This window comes from Pituophis catenifer, unplaced genomic scaffold (assembly GCF_029215685.1).
Source record: "Pituophis catenifer annectens isolate HBS135680 unplaced genomic scaffold, rPitCat1.0.hap2 SCAF_2, whole genome shotgun sequence".
NCBI classification, from domain to species: Eukaryota; Metazoa; Chordata; class Lepidosauria; order Squamata; family Colubridae; genus Pituophis; species Pituophis catenifer.
The window spans coordinates 29,588,606-29,607,862 of NW_027256882.1; the positions used below are offsets into that span (position 1 = coordinate 29,588,606).

Consider the following 19,257-nt stretch of genomic DNA (forward strand, 5'->3'; position numbering starts at 1 on the left):
GTTTCTGAATTTAAATTGAACAAAACAAAAACTAAAATGTTAACCAAAAATTTGTCAGAGGACCAAAAGAAAACATTAGAAGAAACCCTGGGCTTGCAAATAGTAAAAAAAATAAAATACCTAGGCATTTGGATAACAGCAAGATATTCGGCCCTAAAAGAAGATAATTACAAGTCCTTAATTAATAAAGTTAAACAAGACTTGGAAAGGTGGGGGAAATCACAACTATCACTCTTAGGCAGGATAGCCTCAATAAAGATTAGCGTCCTGCCTAAACTATTATATCTGTTCCAAACCATCTTAGTCTACCTAGATAAAAAATTCTTCTTAGAATTGAATAGCATCACCAGGAAATTCATTTGGGGAGGGAAAAAAACAAGGATTGCCTTACAAACATTACAGGATAAAAGGAATAGGGGCGGCTTTAGACTCCCAGCATGGGAAATGTATCACAAAGCAGCAAACTTGGTATGGTTAAGGGAATGGGCCACCTTAGATAATAAAAGAATCCTGACACTAGAAGGACATGATCTGCAGAGAGGCTGGCACACCCATCTCTGGGATAAAAGCCAAAGGACAAGGACATATTTCCACAGGTATAAAACAAGAGATGCACCAATGCAGACCTGGAAAGAAATTAGACAAGTGCATTACACGAAGGTCCCGAAATGGATATCCATAATGGAGGCTATAATATATCCCAATATGTTAGGTATGAAAAAATGTTCAGATATGAAGATATCCTTGATAGTGGCGGGAATCTTAAAACCAATGAAGCCTTGAAAGAGCAAGGTATTCATATTGATTGGTGGCCTTATTTACTAATTAAGTAGGGATACCAGAAAGATAAGAAGGAATTTGGCATAGAACTAGGAACTAATGGATTAGATAAGATTTGGATGGGTACAGAAAACTACTAGCCAAATTATACACGTATTTGCTCGAATACCAAAGGGAAGAGGAGGTAGTCAAAAAACAGATGATTGCATGGGAAAAAAAACATTGGACGTAGTATAAATTTAGACGACTGGGAAACAATCTGGAATTGCAATCTTAAATTGACAAGAGTGGTAGCATATAAAGAGAACCAGTATAAGATGATATATAGATGGCATTTAAGCCCCACTAGAATAGCGAAAATCTATCCAAACGTGAATCCAAAGTGTTGGAAACGTGGCCATTATCAAGGCTCCTTCTACCACATGTGGTGGTCGTGCCCCGAAGCGACGAAATACTGGAAAAAGATACAAAGATGGACCCAAGAAATAATAGAAGAAACAGTTGATTTGGAACCAGAAACTTTTCTCATGGGAATACCAAAAAGGACCTACGGAAGGAAAAGAAATATCTAATCACACACATTATCACATCTGCTAGAATAATGTATGCAAAGCACTGGAAAGAGAAAGGACAGCCACCGGAGGAGCATATAATTGGAAAAATATTAGAGTGCGCAAAGATGTGTAAATTAACTCATGAAATAAATGAGAAAGAGAACTCAGAATTTTACACGGTGTGGGAAATGTGGTATAAGTGATTGGAAGGTAAACACAAAAAGTAAAAGGAGAGAGAGTGTGAATAGTAAATCAATTATGTAATCTAAGAGACATCATGTATATAAATTTGTGTAAATGTAAAAACCGCAGCCTGAACGAAAACTGTTGAATTGTATAACTATGTAACTTAATAAAAATTAAAAGAAAGAAGTCGGAACAAGGAGGCATAGATTGAAAAAAAAGGCAATATATGTAATATAGTATGTAAGTGTAAGCGTCTATAAGAGGTTAAGTATGTGTAACTAAGTAAGTAAATTAGTAAGTAGTAATGTATATTGAATACATAAGTGACTTGTTATACTTTATATGGCGGAGATATCACCAAGACGGTTCCACCATGTACAATTTTTTAAAAAAAACATCTCTCAAGTAAGCAGGGTGTGGATCCTATGCAGAAGAGACTCAGACAGACATCACCCTAATTCACAGGAGTATAAGAAGAGGGAAGAAGGTACAAAGAACAAACTTGTATGTGTTTTTTTCCAAAAAAGAAAACATGACTCAACTTACCAAAAACAGAACAGTAAATGACAGGTTGCGAATGCAATTAAAATACAGGTAATCCCTGGGTTATGAGCGTTCCCTTAGCCCTAGTAATTTGAAGTTACACAAATACTGCAAGATCATGTGAAATAAGTAGCATGAGATCTTGTGCTACTGATACCATGTGATCTCGCCCTTTAGGTCTCTATTCTCTGCAAATTGAGACATTTGCAAATGGATGGAAGGCTTTGGGCCTTCCCTCCATTTGCTGTTTCGTTGCCGAAGCCTGCAGGGAGATTGCGTTCATGTAGGCTTTGGCAGCAATATGCAAAACGCTTTTGTTGGCACCAGCGGAGCCTGGGAGGAGTAGGCGTGTCCCTAAGAAGCCCTACTCCTACAGGCAGATTCAAAAAGATTTTTTGAAAAGGGCTGCCGAAGCCTAAAGGGTTGCAATCCTCAAGGACTTTGGCGACAAGAAAGAAGGCCCGAGAGGCCGCGCGCAGCCTCTCAGGGCTGCTTTCTTGGTGCTGGAGGCCTTATCAATCCTTTAGGTGACAAGAAAGGATCTGTGGGTTGGGGGAGGCCTTGGGTGGTCTGAAGTGGGTATCCTGTTTCCTCCCTAGGTCTCCTTTGGCCTTCCCCCACCACAAGATACATCATGTGCACTTAACAAGCCTCACATTCGATTAGCAAATGCTTGTACAAATGGAGGGAGAGATCACCTTCAAATGACGAGATTCACTTCCACGAATCCTCGAGTTACAAAGAATGGAATGGGCAGGCTCCATTACAGTTGTTGGGCGCCCCCGGTTCACACCGGTTCTATAGAACCGATAGTAAAACCGGCGGGAGGCTTCGCCCCCCCAACCCCATCATCAGAATGCTTCTTCACATGCGCACAAGAGCGTGCGTGGCCCCATTGCAAACCAGTAGTAAAGGTACGTAGAACCCACCCCTACTCCATTACATTCGTAACTCGAGGTTTACCTGTATGCAAAAATAAGGTAAGAGAACACCTGTCAGCTCTAGATCAATTCAAATCACTGGATCTGGACAGGTTACATTCCAGAGTTCTGAAGGAACTAGCAAATGTGATTTCAGAAGTATTGAAACATATTTTTCAAAATCCTTGGAGCATGGGGGAACTAGAGGTAGTCCTCAACTTTCAACAGTTCATTTAGTAACCAAATTTATAACAACACTGAAAAAAATGACTTATAGCCATTTATCACACTTATGACCATTGTACTGTGTTTCCCCGAAAATACGACATGTCCCGAAAATAAGACCAAATGAAGGTTCGGGGGTGGCCAGCAGAGGAGGCAGCCCTTTCTTTCCCCGGTCACCTCATAGAGGTTCAGCCCCTTAATTGCTGCCCGCTGATCAGCCGAGCGACCGAGATCTCCAGAGCAACTCCCCAGCTGCTCGCCTCCTCCCCCTTTTCCTGCCAATCGTTGTTTACTTGGCATCGCAGCACAGACACACATCTCCAATATGCTCCATCCAGAGCCTTCAGCCTTGCAATCCTGGAAGGGGTGTCTGTGCTCTGATCGCAAAGAAAGAATGGTGTGTGTGTGTGTGTGTGTGTGTGTGTGAGAGAGAGAGAGAGAGAGAGAGAGAGAGAGAGAGAGAGAGAGAGAGAGAGAGAGAGAGAGAGAGAGAGAGAGAGAGAGAGAGAGAGAGAGAGATCTACAATCCAAACTCGGAGAGTTATCCAGGGCTGGCAGCAATGTTCTCTCCACCCCACCCAACCCTCTCTCTCACACACACATACACACAGGTCCCTCACCCCCAACCCTCCCAAGGCAGCCACATCCCTGTGAACTCCTGTGCCCCCCTGCCGCCCTGGCACTGACCGTACACCAAGCGCCTAACCTGGGCAGTACACCAAGCTGGGGGTGGGTCTCTCAGCAGTGATGGCTAAGGCGCTACAGGTGCTGCTGCTGCTGCTGCCGCTGCCTGTTGAGGCTCTGGCTGGCCCACTGAGGGCCAAGTTCAACCACGGGCAGGGAGTGCTGGCCATGGCCGGGCCAGCCAAGCTGCATTTGTTGGGGCTGTTCTCGGCGCAGCTGCCCAGCGTCTCGCTGCCAGGCACCAGAAAAGAGTAACCGGGGCCTGCAGGAAGAAGGGAGGTCGGGCAAGGGTCCCATGAGACTCCCCTCCCCAGGAAGAGTCCGGCCTGGTCTCCGTCCTGTCTGGTGACTCCCAAGGCGAAGGGGCTTCCTGGGCTTGCTGGCGGGCACTCCAATCGGTCAGCGCTTGGGTGGAGGGACCACAGGGTGATTGGAGCAGAGAAAAGCAGGGGGGAAAGGGGAGGCCTCCAGTGACTATCACCATAGAGCGGGAAGCACACTCCCAGAGCAGCCGCTGCCCTGGCTGGGGTTTGGAAGCCGCAGAAGCGGAATTTGTGGGAGAGAAAGAAAGACTTCTGTTGCTTCTGCTGCTGAGTGCATGCAAAGAAAGCAGCAGAAGTCTTTCTTTCTCCCATCCAAATTCCGCCTCTGCAGCTTCCAAACTCCGGCTGGAAACCCCTGCTTTGTGGGCAGCCGGGGCAGAGAGGCGATGATGGGCAAAGGGAGCCACAGCCCCCCATGGAGAGTCAGTCACATCGATGTGGTGAGGCCTGGGAGGGGAGCGAGCAAGGGGGGACAGGTGCTCGCACAGCTTGGCACCTTCAGGCCGCTCCAGTTTCCCACACACCTGCAGGAGGGGAGGGGCTTGATGGCAGCATGCAGAAGGACCCTCTCTCTTCCAGATCCCTGGCTGTGAGTGCTCAGGCTGCCCAGGGCCTCCTGCACTTTGAAAATAATAAGACTCCCCCAAAAACTAGGCCAAGCCCTTATTTCGGGGTTTAAAAAAATATAAGATAGGGTCATGACATTTACATTCAGATGCTCAACAACTGATTCACATTTATGACTGTTGCAGTGTTCCAGAGTCATGTGATCCTTATTTGTGACCTACTGACAAGCAAAGTCAATTGGGAAATCAGATTCACTTAATGACTGTGCTATAACAATATCTTTAATTTAACAATAGCAAGGATTCACTTAACAAATGAGGGAAGAAAAGTAGGGAACCACTTCCAAAAACCTTTGCCAAGGAAACTGCAAGGCCAGGCATCAAGACTGACCCAAAGGCACCAAATACAATGCTAAATAGTGTCACGTTTCACTTTTTCACGTGGCTCAGTTGCAAAGGTCGGCTGCTAGGAGTCGAAAACCTCTCCCAAAAGCCTTGGTAGAGACTGGACAGGCGTGTTTTTCCACCTCCTGTCGCTAGATGGCGGTCAGGCAACGTCTGTGCCTAGAAAGCCATCAATACAGTAGTGCCATCCGTGATTGCGCTTAAAAATGGAGTTTTTAAACCATTGAGTACTGCATTGCTAGAAACGATGGGAGGAGAGAAGCGCAGAGGAACTTCCTCTTCCGGATGACTGATGGGAGGAAGTTGGTGTGCAGAGTGGCTTTTGTGCTGTTTCCATGGTCGAAGCAGCAGCTGGCAGGTGAGTTGAGGGCTGCAGGTGGGAGGAGAGTCCGGGAGCAAGTCGGGCTGTTCGGTTCCCTCCACGGCCTGGAAGCGGAGGAGCAACTGGGCTGAAGCCTCTCAGCTGCTGCTGCTGCAGGTTCCTTCCCTCCCCAAATGGAAGCCCACTGGTGCTGCAGGCTGGGAAACTGGTGGCTGCAATTTCTGCTGGTGGGAAGCTTGAAAAAGCCTCTTTCAAGTGGAGGTTGGTTCTTTGGGAATGGCTTCCCTCCAGAGGTTGTGGCTGCTCCGTCCCTGGAGGGTTTTTAAGAGGAGATTGGGCAGCCATTTCTTCTGGACGGAATAGGGTCTCCTGCCTGAACAGAGGACGGACTAGAAGACCTCCAAGGTCCCCCAACTCAATTCTTCTCTTATGGACCTGATGTTTTCTGGGCAACAAGTTCGGATTTATGTGTCTCTAGTCATTTCTGGGTTGTTCTTGTTTTGTTCTACTTCCATTTCTAGTTAACAAACACAGTGTTTCCAACTGGTGCCCCCATCTGTGTATTCACAAGGCTCAACTGTGCTTAACCCAGCACTTTTTAAAACTAACTATTGAATGTTTTGACTGTTCAGTTTTATTTATTTATTTATAAAATGTATTGGCCACAACCTTACCATGACATAACTGTGGGCGGTTTAAAGACAGAAAATAATGCGTACACATTAAAATCAAAATAGATTGTAGGAAGAAAAATCTGGTCCGGTTCCAAGCCAGGAGAAAGGAGCTGGAAATAAAATGCTTAGTGACACAATTGCAGTCAGTAAGTGAGGACTACTTCAATTGGGATGTCACCAAAGGGGTTGTGGAAAGTATTTTCTGCCTTTACTTGGAGTTCATGGCTTCCATGGGCATAACTGGTGCTTCAAATCTTGCAGAGGTTTTAGGCATCATTTGGTCAGTTAAAGCCCCCACATCTGTAAAGTTAGTGTCATGCGGATTGTCAGGTGTGGCTCAATAAAATAAAAGAGAGTTCAAGTGTGTTTGTTGATAATCGAACACATTTCTTCAGCTGAATAAAGATGCGTCCCTCCTAAGAAGGAAGGAGCCCTGAGCATAGTGAAAGGCAGATATTTATACATTTCTTTGCTTTCGCTTCATTACATAAGAGGCAGCTGGGACACGACAGATAAAGTATAGAAATATAGAAATAATAAAAATTATAAAAATAGTCAAGCATGCCTTCTGTGATTTTGGTCACATGCCTAACAGACAGGCTAGTGGTTTCCTGTGAACGTTTCCATGGCCTCAGGAGACTGTTGAGGCCTGAACTTCATCCTTACCATCTCAACATATGAGCAAACATCAAATTGATCAGATTCCTGATTGACATTAGCGCAGAAGGTATGATTGAGATATTTTTCAGGCTTGAAAGACACTGATTTTCTCCATATTGTAGGTCTCTGTATTATTTCTCTCTGAATGTGTATATCTCCAAATGCATAATCTCTCCCCAAGACTTCCAGATAAACAGTCATGTGAAAAAAAAGTACACTCTTCTTGACTTACATCAGGTCATCTTTTATTTTACGAAAAGAAAGCCAAAACAGAGAGGTCATATGTAAAAAAAGTATGGTTCAATAATTGTAGAAGAACCTTTAGCAGCAACAACTAGAAGTAATTCTTTTCTGTATGACTTTATCAATCTCTTCCAGAGTTGTAGAGGAATTTTGGCCCATTCTTCTTTACAACATTGCTTCAGTTCATTGAGGTTTGTGGGTGTTTGTTTATGCACAACTCTCTTGACGTCCCACCAATTGGGTTGAGGTCTGGACTTTGACTGCCATTGCAACCCCTTGATTCTTTTCTGTTCCAGCCATTCTATTGTAGATTTGCTGATGTGTTTTGCGTCCATTCTCCTGTTGCATAATCCTATGTCAGCCAAGTTTTAGCTATTGGACAGATGGACTCACTTTTGACTCTAGAATACTTTGGTATATAGATGAGTTCATGGTCAACTCAAAGAGTGCAAAGTGTCCAGGTCTTGTGGCTGAAAAACAAGCCCAAATCATCACCCCTCCACCACCGTGCATGATGGTTTGTATGAGATACTTGTGCTGATATGCTGTGTTTGATTTTCGTCAAACGTGTCACTGCATTACGGCCAACCAACTCCACTTTGGTCTGGTCTGTGCAAAGGACAGTGTTCCAGAAGTCATGTGATTTGTTCAGATGCAACTTTGCAAACCTCAGCTGTGCTGCTATGACCTTTTTAGAGAGAAGAGGGTTTCTCCTCACAACCTTTCCAAACGAACCAGACTTGTTCAGTCTTTTTCTAATTGCACTGTCGTGAATCTTAACATTTAACATGCTAACTGAAGCCTGTAGAGTCTGTGATTTAACTCTTTGTTTTTTTAGTAATTTCTCTGGCCATTGCATGGTCTGGCCTTGGGGTGAATTTTCTTGGATGTCCAGTCCTGGGAAGATTGGCAACTGTCTTCAATGTTTCCCATTTATGAATAATCTTTTTAACAGATTACGAGAGTTGGAAGGGACTTTATAGGTCATCTAATCCAAACCCCCCTACTCAAGCAGGAGACCCCACACCATTTCTGACAAATGGATGTCCAATCTTTTCTTGAAATTCTCAAGTGATGAAGCTGCCACAATGTCCGAAGGCAAGCTGTTCCATTGGTTGATTGTTTCCACTGTTAGAAAGTTCCTCCTTATTTCTAGGTTGAATCTCTCCTTGGAGCTTTGGAAAATAGCTTGACCCCCTCCGCTCTGTAGCAGCCCCTCAAATATTGGAAGACTGCTATCATATCTCTCCTGATCCTTCTCTTCACTAGACTAGCCATGCCCGGTTCCTGTAACCGTTCTTCATATGTTTTAGTCTCCAGTCCCCTAAGCATCCTGGTTGCTCCCCTCTGCACTTTTTCTAGAGTCTCAACATCTTTTTTATAGTGTGGTGACCAAAACTGGATGCAGTACTGTAGGTGCGGTTTTACTAAGGCTTTATAGAGTGGTATTAGTACCTCACTTGATCTTGATTGTATCCTCTGTTAATGCAATTTATACGAGCAGTTGATCAAGGGCAATGTAAGCCCTCCAGTCACCGGGGCTGCCAATCGCACAGAGACCTTGACGGCACCCTTATCGAGAGCCGCCAGATGGGCCGGACGTTCATGGGGGCCTGGCTTACATGCCGCGCCGGGAGCTGCCAGCTGGGAGGCATAGGTATACCCACACGCTGCGCCGGGAGCTGCCAGCTCAGCGGCACAAGGCCTCCATGGCTTGAAAAGTACCTACCGGTGTTGAGGCAGTGCCCTGCTTTATCCAGGGCTGCACGAAGCCTGCCAGGGCTGGATGGGAGGCGAGGCCTGTGTATGGTGCCTGTAGTATGTATGACCTGCGCGCTGGGCTGTGTCAGCACTGGATGCCACGTAAGGGGTGGGGGGTTATAGGGGCGGATCCTGGATGGAGCTTTGTGGGTGGAACTGACGCTATATAAACGGTGGAGGGATTAACCACGTTAGCACTGACTTTGCCTATTGCCTGTTTGTCACTTTGTGCTGCTTGTTATAGCTTGTGGGATAAAGTTTGTCAGTTAACCATCTTTGGCTCTGTCTAAATTCCTTGCTGGCGGCCGGAATGTGACAGGCACTTTATTAGCACTACTCAGCTGCTACTTCACCTCTTTATACAATGGAAGCAGTGATAAATTTCCTAATGGTGAGAATAATTAACCAGCAGAACAGCTTGCCTTCAGACATTGTGGTGCTCCATCCTGGAAGCTTTTCAGAAGAGACGTAATAGCCACTTCTCCGAAATGGTATAAGGTCTCCTGCTTGAGTAGAGGCTGGATTAGAAGACCTCCAAGTTCCCTTCCAATTCTATTATTCTCTTCTGTTCTGTTGCAATGATATTTATGATACCCTGAAAAGTAAAACCATAGAAATGAAAGAGGATGTACTTTCTTTTTCACTTGACTGTATGTGAAAACAACAGTTTGCATTGCTAAGAATTTGTGATTGACCCAGTCAACAAGGGAATTTCATCATTGAATGGATATTCGAACTTGGATCTGGGTAGTCTTCCATGTGTCATGATTAATGTAAGAGCTTCTTTGAATATTGTGGCATGTTTGCTTTTTCATTGTAATGTAACACTTTTTCTTTTTTTCTCATTTTCTGCAACCATTTCATGCACAATTAAAGATACATTTTTATTTGAATCTTATAGACAAAGAAGATGGCAATGAGCACTCTGGACAACTGAGGATAACAAGCAACATTGAACACCAAAGCAAGTCAGTCCAAAAATCAAAATATCTTCCATTTCCTTCAGAGAGCCACACAATTCTTAATCTTCCTCAGCAAGTGAGAGGAAAACGAGAGAAAATCAAGAAGAGATTTCTAGCTGAGAAAAGCAGGGTGTGAAATTCAAGCATACATTACATGAAAAGTCAAGGCAGATTATTTTTTCATTGGGCAAAAGAGGGAAATATCTGGAAGTTACTGGGGAGGAAAAGGTCAATTGGAAAACCACGTAGAGCAGACAGAGTTGCAGGCCCACTCTGGGAGGAAGAAAACGGCTTGAATAAAAGCACTGCTAAACAAGGGATCATCCATATTTTGGACCTCCAAAGGAATATGAGTTGTGGAAAAGCTCCATAGAGGTGCTGTTGTGGGAAAGATACAACTTGCAAATCACAGCTGATTATGCCAGAGGGGATCCCGACTGGAGAAAAGCCATACAATACTCTAAATGTGGCAAAACCTCTGATCAGAACACCTCCACTGTGGTTCTTGGAAGGACCCACACAGGAGAGAAGCCCTACAAGTGCTCCCAATGCAGTAAATGCTTTAGGAAGTATGGCAACGTGGACTCACACCAAGGAGAAACTGTTTGAATGTCCTGACTGTGAGAAATGTTTCTGCGATAATTCCAACCTAGTGATACACCGGAGGATTCACACAGAAGAGAAACCCTTTAAATGTCTTAACTCTGGGGATAGTTTAAGTCAAAATTCTTTCCTCGTTTCACACCAGAGCACTCATACAGGAGAGAAACCGTTGGAATTTCCTGGTTCTGATAAAAGTTTCAGTAAGAATTCCAGCCTGGTGTCACACAAGAGGACTCACACAGGAGAGAAACCCTTTGAGTGTCCTGATTGTGGTAAAAGTTTCAGTAACAATTCTACTCTAGTGAAACACCAAAGGATTCACACAGGAGAGAAACCCTTTGAGTGTCCCGAGTGTAGGAAAAGTTTCAGTAACAATTCCACCCTGATTCAACACCAGAGGATTCACACAGGAGAGAAACCCTTTGAATGTCCTGACTGTGGGAAAAGTTTCAGTCATAATTCCACCCTGATTCAACACCAGAGGATTCACACAGGAGAGAAACCCTTTGAATGTCCTGACTGTGGGAAAAGTTTCAGTCAGAATTCCAACCTGGTTCAACACCAGAGTATTCACACAGGAGAGAAACCCTTTGAATGTCCTGAGTGTGGTAAAAGTTTCAGTCAGAATTCCAACCTGGTGAAACACCAGAGGACTCACACAGGTGAAAAACACTTTGAATGTCCTGACTGTGGGAAAAGTTTCCGTCAGAATTCCAACCTGGTGAAACACCAGAGGACTCACACAGGTGAAAAACACTTTGAATGTCCTGACTGTGGGAAAAGTTTCCGTCAGAATTCCAACCTGGTTCAACACCAGAGGATTCACACAGGAGAAAAACCCTTTGAATGTCCCGATTGTGGTAAAAGTTTCAGTACCAATTTCAGCCTTGTGATACACCAGAGGATTCACACAGGAGAAAAACCCTTTAAATGTCCTGACTGTGGGAAAAGTTTCCGTCAGAATTCCAACCTCATCGGCCACCAGAGGATTCACACAGGAGAGAAACCCTTTGAATGTCCTGATTGTAGTAAAAGTTTCAGTAACAATTCCAGCCTGGTGAAACACCAGAGGACTCACACAGGAGAAAAACCCTTTGAATGTCCTGACTGTGGAAAACATTTCCGTCAGAATTCCAACCTGGTGAAACACCAGAGGACTCACACAGGAGAAAAACCCTTTGAATGTCCTGACTGTGGGAAAAGTTTCCGTCAGAATTCCAACCTGGTTCAACACCAGAGGATTCATACAGGAGAAAAACCCTTTGAATGTCCTGACTGTGGGAAAAGTTTCAGCCAGAATTTCAACCTGGTTCAGCACCAGAGGATTCACACAGGAGAAAAACCCTTTGAATGTCCCGATTGTGGTAAAAGTTTCAGTACCAATTTCAGCCTCGTGACCCACCAGAGGATTCACACTGGAGAAAAACCCTTTAAATGTCTTGACTGTGGGAAAAGTTTCAGTCAGAATTCCAGCCTGGTTCAACACCAGAAGACTCATACAAGAGGGAAACTTTCCAGACTGTGGGAAAGATCTCAGTACTAGGGTTAATATTATCAATGATGTCCTTATACACAAAGGGGAGAAACCATTTTAGTGTCCTGAGTGTGGACGGTGCTTCAGGAAATATTCCACCCTTATTGCACACAGAAAAATCCACATGACGGCTAAATGATAAGTGTAGAGAAGGCTTGAATTTCATTTCTGGTGTCCCATTGTAAGTCCAACTGAGATATTGACTATTTAAATTGATTAAATTAACTAGAATTTGCCTGATTTTTTGTAGGCAAATATGTAATGGTATTAGATGGGGAAGAGGAAAGAAAAAGTTGGAACATATTTCTTTGATAATGGCTACCTGGCCTTCAGCGTAAGAAGTTGCTGGATATTTATTTTTGTTGAAATTGGTCAATTATGTAAAAATCTTTTTGGGAGTGTTCTTTGCATTTTTATGATGATAGATGATAGAAATGCTACATGCCAGGAATCCCAGCCTTTTTCTCCCTGGGTTCCCCCAAGATTTTCAGCCTCAGAATTCTCCAGCCAGCATCTTTTGGGGATTGGGACACTGAGACTATAGTTAAGAGATTGTGGCTCCTCATATAAGGAGAAAGCAAGAGGAGAAGAGACATGAGAGCTTTTTTTCAATATTCTTTTCCTACCCTGTTTTCCCCAAAATAAGACATCCCCTGATTATAAGCCCAATCGTGCTTTTGAGCGCATGGCAGTAAGGCCAAGCACTTATTTCAGGATTCAAAAAAATATTAGACAGGGTCTTATTTTTGGGGAAACATGATAACAGTTCAAGGAATTCAGTGCACCAAGCATGTCTGTTCAGATTGTGTCAAGAATGAGGCACGCAAGTGGAAGAAACCATATGAATAGCAAATATATTGAGGGAGTTTAGGGCAGTGAAAAAAGCAATGTAAAATTTCAGATGTAAAGGCTGTTCTGCCCTGCAGGTGACCTTCATGGTTCAAAAGCCCAAAGAAGCAATTTGATTGAAACATGTCAGTTGCTACATTTTCCTTTTCTCCCCAGATTTTATTCCATTTGTGGTACATGCTTTAAAACTGGTTCTCCTTCATAGTAGGGGTGACTTGTTGTGATTTTATGGACACCTTTTGTTGGAAACAATATGGAACTCTTATGCCATTGCTGTCTTCTGTGATTTTTTTTTTTACCTAGCAAACAAACACAGGATTTCCTAGTGGTGCACCATCCATTTATTATCCTGGAAGAACTGGCCTTAAGCTAGGATTTTTTTTAAATAATACCTATTGTGAACCCTGTGGGATGTTCAGTTTTATAGACAGTCCTTGCTTACCGCTTACTACTCGGCCTTCAAAATTACACTGGTGTTGAAAAAGTAGTTCCTCAAAGTTGTGCTCATCACAGTTATTTGGGGGTGGGACTGGCTTGCAATTACGATAGTTGCGGTGTCCCACAGTCATGGAATTGCCATTTGGAACCTTCACAATTGGCTTCCAATAAACAAAATTGACCGCTGTCCGCTGTCTTGTGATGCCCTGCCTCCCTGCCAGCCAGGTGGTGTTTGGGTCTCTGCCGACCAGCTGATCATCAGCTTGTGGCTCATCAGCCTTTGGATGTCAGATTCCCATCATCTAGCACCAGTTCAGGGGTTCCTTCCCCCACCCCACCCCCCCAGACAGAGAGAGAGAGAGACAGAGAGGGAGGAAGGGAAGGAAGGATGATAGGAAGCCAAACAGACTCGGGGTTGTGGTTAAAACTGTAGTTCAGTAATAAGGATGAGATGGCCCTCCAGTGGCTACTGCACTACACTCCCATCATTCCTGACTATTAGTTGTGCTGTTTAAAAAATCCAGTGCCACCAGGGAGAAGTCAGGTTGTGAGTGATTGAAATTCCTCACATTGAAGCTAAGTGGTGATAGGTCATAACATAGGTATGTATTCTCCCTGACACATTTTCTTGTTATGTGCCCTATGATTTAAATTTCAGATAAATGTATTTCTCTGCTGTCGTCTTGTTAATTCAGCAAGCTATCCCAGGGCACTGCCAGGGTTGACGGTGATCCTGCAGAAGAGGTCTCAGGAGCCAGTCTTATCTCTGTACCCATCAAGCATTCCATGTCCTGGTTTCTGTTCCCCACCCCCATTTGCTCTTGTAGCACACTTTTCTTTCCTTGATAAAACAGGTAAAAGTCTCTGAACATACCTGAGAGCTAAACTTTAGTTGTATTTGAAATCTTAATTTCTCCAGAGGGAATCAAATAGTGGAGGGAGGGAGAGACAGAGAGTGATGGAGAGAGAGGGAAGGAGGGAAAGAGAGAAAGAGAGAGACTGAGACTTGTTGATTGTAGACTCCTTGGGGCAGAGAAGAATTGCTGCAAAACTGAGTTTCTTGAAGTGGACCACTAGACTCCTAAACAACTTAATAAAATAGAATAGCGGAGTTGGAAGAGACCTTGGAGGTCTTCTAGTCCAATTCCCTGCATAGGCAGTAAACCCTACACCACTTCAGACAAATGGTTGCAACTTCTGGAGGCAAGTTATTCCACTGATTGTTCTGTCAGGAAATTTCTCCTTAGTTCTGAGTTGCTTCTCTTCTTGATTAGTATCCACCCATTGCTTCTTGTTGTACCCTAAGGTGCTTTGGAGAATAGTTTGACTCCCTCTTTTTTGTGGCAGCCCCTGAGATATTGGAACACTGCTATCATGTCTCCCCTAGTCCTTCTTTTCATTAAACTAGACATACCCAGTTCCTGCAACTGTTCTTCATATGTTTTAGCCTCCAGTCCCCTCATCATCTTTGTTGCTCTTCTCTGCACTCTTTCTAGAGTCTCCACATCTTTTTTACATCGTGGCAACCAAAACTGAATGCAGTATTCCAAGTGTGGCCTTACCAAAGCATTATATTAACACTTCACGTGATCTTGATTCTGTTTATGCAACCTAGAACTATGTTGGCTTTTTTGGCAGCTGCTGCACATTGCTGGCTCATATTTAAATGGTTGTCCACTAGGACTCCAAAATCCCTCTCACAGTTACTACTGTTGAGCGAGGTACCACATATATTGTACCTGTGCCTTTTGTTTTTCTTGCCTAAATGTAGAACCTTACTTTTTTCAGCATTGAATTTCATTTTGTTAGATAGCGCCCAACGTTCAAGTCTGTCAAGATCCTTCTGTATCTTAAGCCTATCTTCTGGAGTGTTGGCTATTCCTGCCAGCTTGGTGTCAGCTGCAAATTTGATGAGTTCCCCATCTATCCCCTCATCATTGATGAAGATATTGAAGAGTACTGGGCCTAAAACGGAGCCTCGGGGTACTCCACTGCATACTTCCCTCCATGTAGATGCAGTTCCATTGAGGACTACATGATGAATGAGGTTGGTCAGCCAGTTACGAATCCATCTGGTGCTGATGCTGTCTAACCCACATTTTTCTACTTTATCTAGTAGTAGGTTATGGTCTACTTTATCAAATGCCTTACTGAAGTCGAAGTAAATTATATCAACAGTATTCCTCTGGTCCACTAATTTTGTCACTTTGTCAAAGAATGCAATAAGATTAGTCTGGCATGATCTGTTTTTGACAAACCCATGTTGGCTTTTGGGTATTACTTTGTTTGCTTCTAGGTGTTCGCTGATTCATTGCTTGATTATCTTTTCCAGAATCTTCCCTGGTATTGAGGTCAGGCTGATAGTTTTCTGGATCTATTGTTTTTTCCTTTTTTGAAGATGGGAACTACATCATCTCTTTTCCAGTCCTCTAGCTGGAAAATCCTGTGCTCCAGGATCTTTGAAAGATATAGTTCAGTGGTTCTGAGATCTCGTCTGCCAGTTCCTTCAGAACCTTGGGGTGTAATCCATCCGGTCCTGGTATTTGAACTCGTTAAGGGTAGACAGGTGTTCACTTACCATTTCCCCCCCTATTTTAACTTGTGTTCCTAATCTGTTTTTTGTGGTGCTGTTTTTGATAGGTTGGACTGTTGTTTCCTTTTGTGTAAAGACAGATGCAAAAAATGAATTAAGTAGTACTACTTTCTCCCTGTTGCTTGTCACCTTCTTGCCACTTTCTCCCAACAAAGGACCAATTGTTTCCTTGACATTTTTCTTTTCCATGTCCATCTAATTTGTATTTTATGTTTTGATTTTTTTTTGCCAATGTGCAAGACAGAGCATTTATTGGTTGAGATTTGAAGTTGCCACTTCTTAGACATATAGTCAAGGTCTTTTTGAAAGGTAGTTGCCTTGTCAGTGGTGTTGAATAGTTTAACATCATCAGCGAAGAGAACGCAGTTGCTTTTAATATGATCACAAAGGTCATTTATGTAAAGTATGAGGAATGTTGTACCTAAATTACTGCCTTGGGAAACAGCACTCTTAACACGTACAGGATTTAATAGAATGCTTCCTATTTTGACCACTTGTTGTCTGTTTGACAGGAAAGAAGCTATCCATTTATGTAAGAGTTCAGAAATGCCATAAGATTTTAGTTTTAGAAGTAATTTGTCATGTACCACTGAATCAAAAGTTTTACAGAAGTCTATGTAAATTGTGTCTATGCTTTGTGCAGCCATGCTAGTTTCTTTTGAGAGCTGTTATTTTTCTTCTTCATTGGTATTGGGCTAGACTGGGCTTTTATAATCTCACTTTTCAAAATTTCCCAAGCTTCTTGAGTTGTTTTTCCCATTGAGAGTTCTCATCCGTGGAATCCTTCCCAAGCTCTAAGTTTATTGAAATTAACTCTCTTAAAGTCCAAGACTCTAGTTTGACTTTGTTCTACTACTTGTGCTTGCATAATCTTGAATTCCAATATTGCATGATGACTTACCCCCAAGGTTCCTGTAGCTTCAACACCTTCTATTATTTCATCTCTGTTCATGAGAATTAAGTCCAATATGGCTGATCCCCTTGTTCCTTTCTCTACTTTTTGGGAAACAAAGTTGTCTGCTAGGTTTGTTAGGAACCTGTTGGATCTTCCACTTGGCGCAGACTTTGTCTCCCAGTCGATGTCAGGGTAGTTAAACTCCCCCATTACTATTGGGATGTGCTTCCTACATACCTGAGTTAGCTGACTAGCAAAAAGTTCATCTATTTCCTCTGTTTGGTTGGGTGGCCTATAGTATAAATCTATGGCAATGCCATTTATTCCCCTTTAATATTGACCTAAATGCATTCAAGATAATTTTCATCATTGTGCTCTATTTCTGTAGAAATGTAGTTATTTCTTATATATAGTGTAACTCCACTTCCTCTTTTATTTGGTCTATTTCTTTTAAATATTTAAATCCCTCTAGCTGTATATTCCATTTGTGGGTTTCATCCCACCACATTTTCATAATGGCAACAATATCATATCTTCCCTCATTTACTTGAATTTCCAATTCACTCTGTTTATTCCTCATACTCTCTGCATTGATGTATAGACATTTGAGTCCATTTTGATTGACCCTGTGTTTACTATCTATGTAACCTGTGTTCTGCTTGACTGCACCTACTTTCTTGCCACCTGTTTGATTAGTGCACATGGTATGTCACTCACTATTAAATTCTTGGTTTTGCTTGACAGCAAGGTTGGTAATCTTACTCGCACAAACATCTATGTTACATGCACTGATAACCCTATTAATTTTAGAGTGCTGGGGATAGAAATTTAATTAATTTAATTTAATTAGTTGCATTTCTATGCCGCCCAACTCCCAAGGGACTCTGGGTGGCTTACAGCAAAAATAATGCAAACAATAAACATTAAAAAAAAATATTTAAAAAAATTATAAAAACATTTTTAAAAACATTAAAAGCCCATGCACACCATTCATGGCCGGATCTCAGAAAGTTGCAACAGCGAGATCAACGACCCCAGGCCTGCTGGAAAAGTCAGGTCTTCACAGCTTTCCGGAAGGCCAATAGGGTGGGGGTAGTCCTGACCTCAGGAGGTAACTGGAGAGCTGGGGCAGCCACAGAGAAGGCCCACCCTTGCGGGTCCACCAACCGGCATTGTTTAGCTGACGGGACCCGGAGGCAACCAACACTGTGGGATATTACCGATTGCTGGGAGCTATGCAGTAGAAGACGGTCTCGAAGATAGCCTGGCCCTGAGCCATGTAGGGCTTTAAAGGTAATAACCAACACCTTGAATTGTGCCCAGAAACCAATAGGGAGCCAGTGGAGCTCGCGGAGAATTGGTGTAATGTGGGTGTATCTAGGTGCACTCACGATAGCTCGCGCAGCTGCATTCTGGACCAACTGTAGTCTTCGAAGACTCTTCAAGGGTAGCCCCATGTAGAGTATGTTGCAATAATCTAACCGTGAGGTGACAAGGGCATGAGTGACCGTGAGGAGAGCCTCCTGATCCAAATTGGTGCACCAGGTGAACCTGTGCAAAGGTCCCCCTAGCTACAGCTGCCAGATGTTGCTCTAATCTTAGCTGTGAGTCTAGGAGGAACTCCCAAATTGCGAGCCCGTTCTGAGGGGGACAATTTCTCGCCCCTCCCCCCCAGAACCAAGGAAGAACAATTGACATAGTCTTTAGGAGGCAATACCCACAGCCACTTGGTCTTGTCTGGGTTAAGTCTGAGCCTGTTGACTCCCATCCAGACCCCCACAGCCTCCAGGCACCGGCACATCACATCCACCGCTTCACTGAACTGACACTACCCAGATACACAGCTGGGTATCATCAGCATATTGCTGATACCCCACCCCGTATCGTTGGATGATCTCACCCAGCGGTTTCATGTCGATGTTAAATAGGAAGGGAGAGAGGACCGAGCCCTGAGGCACCCCGCAAACGAGGGCTCTAGGGGCCGACCTCTGTCCTCCTGCCAACACCGACTGTGACTGACCAGAGAGATAGGAGGAGAACCACCGTAACACGGTGCCTCCCACTCCCAACTTCCTTAGTTGTCCTAGAAGGATACATGGTCAATGGTATCGAAAGCTGCTGAGAGATCAAGTAGCACCAAGATAGAGGAATGACCCCCATCTCGGGCTCGCCAGAGATCATCCATCAGTGTGACCAAAGCAGTTTCCATGCTGTAGCCAAGTTTTAAGGCAGACTGAAAAGGGTCTAGATAATCTGTTTCATCCAATGACTGTAGGAGCTGAAGTGCCACCACTTTCTCTACAACCTTTCCCACAAAGGGTAGGTTGGAGACTGGACGAAAGTTCTTTAATTCTGCTGGATCTAGGAAAGGCTTCTTGAGGAGGGGCCTTACAACCACTTCCTTTAATGGTTGCGGGAAGGCCCCTTCCCTCAAGGACGTGTTAACTAAAGCCTGGAGCCAGCCTCGTGTCACCTCCCTGCTGGCCGAAACTAGCCAGGAGGGGCATGGGTCCAACAAACAAGTGGAGGAACTTATC

The 19,257-nt window shown here is 43.7% G+C and overlaps 1 protein-coding gene and 1 pseudogene across 1 annotated transcript in view; one reads left to right on the forward strand and one right to left on the reverse strand.

Moving 5' to 3' along the window:
• The window catches only part of LOC139310059 (uncharacterized), a 649,177-nt gene that overhangs the window by 110,062 nt on the left and 519,858 nt on the right, over positions 1-19,257 (reverse strand).
• The window catches only part of LOC139311993 (zinc finger protein 850-like), a 57,908-nt pseudogene that overhangs the window by 15,410 nt on the left and 23,241 nt on the right, over positions 1-19,257 (forward strand).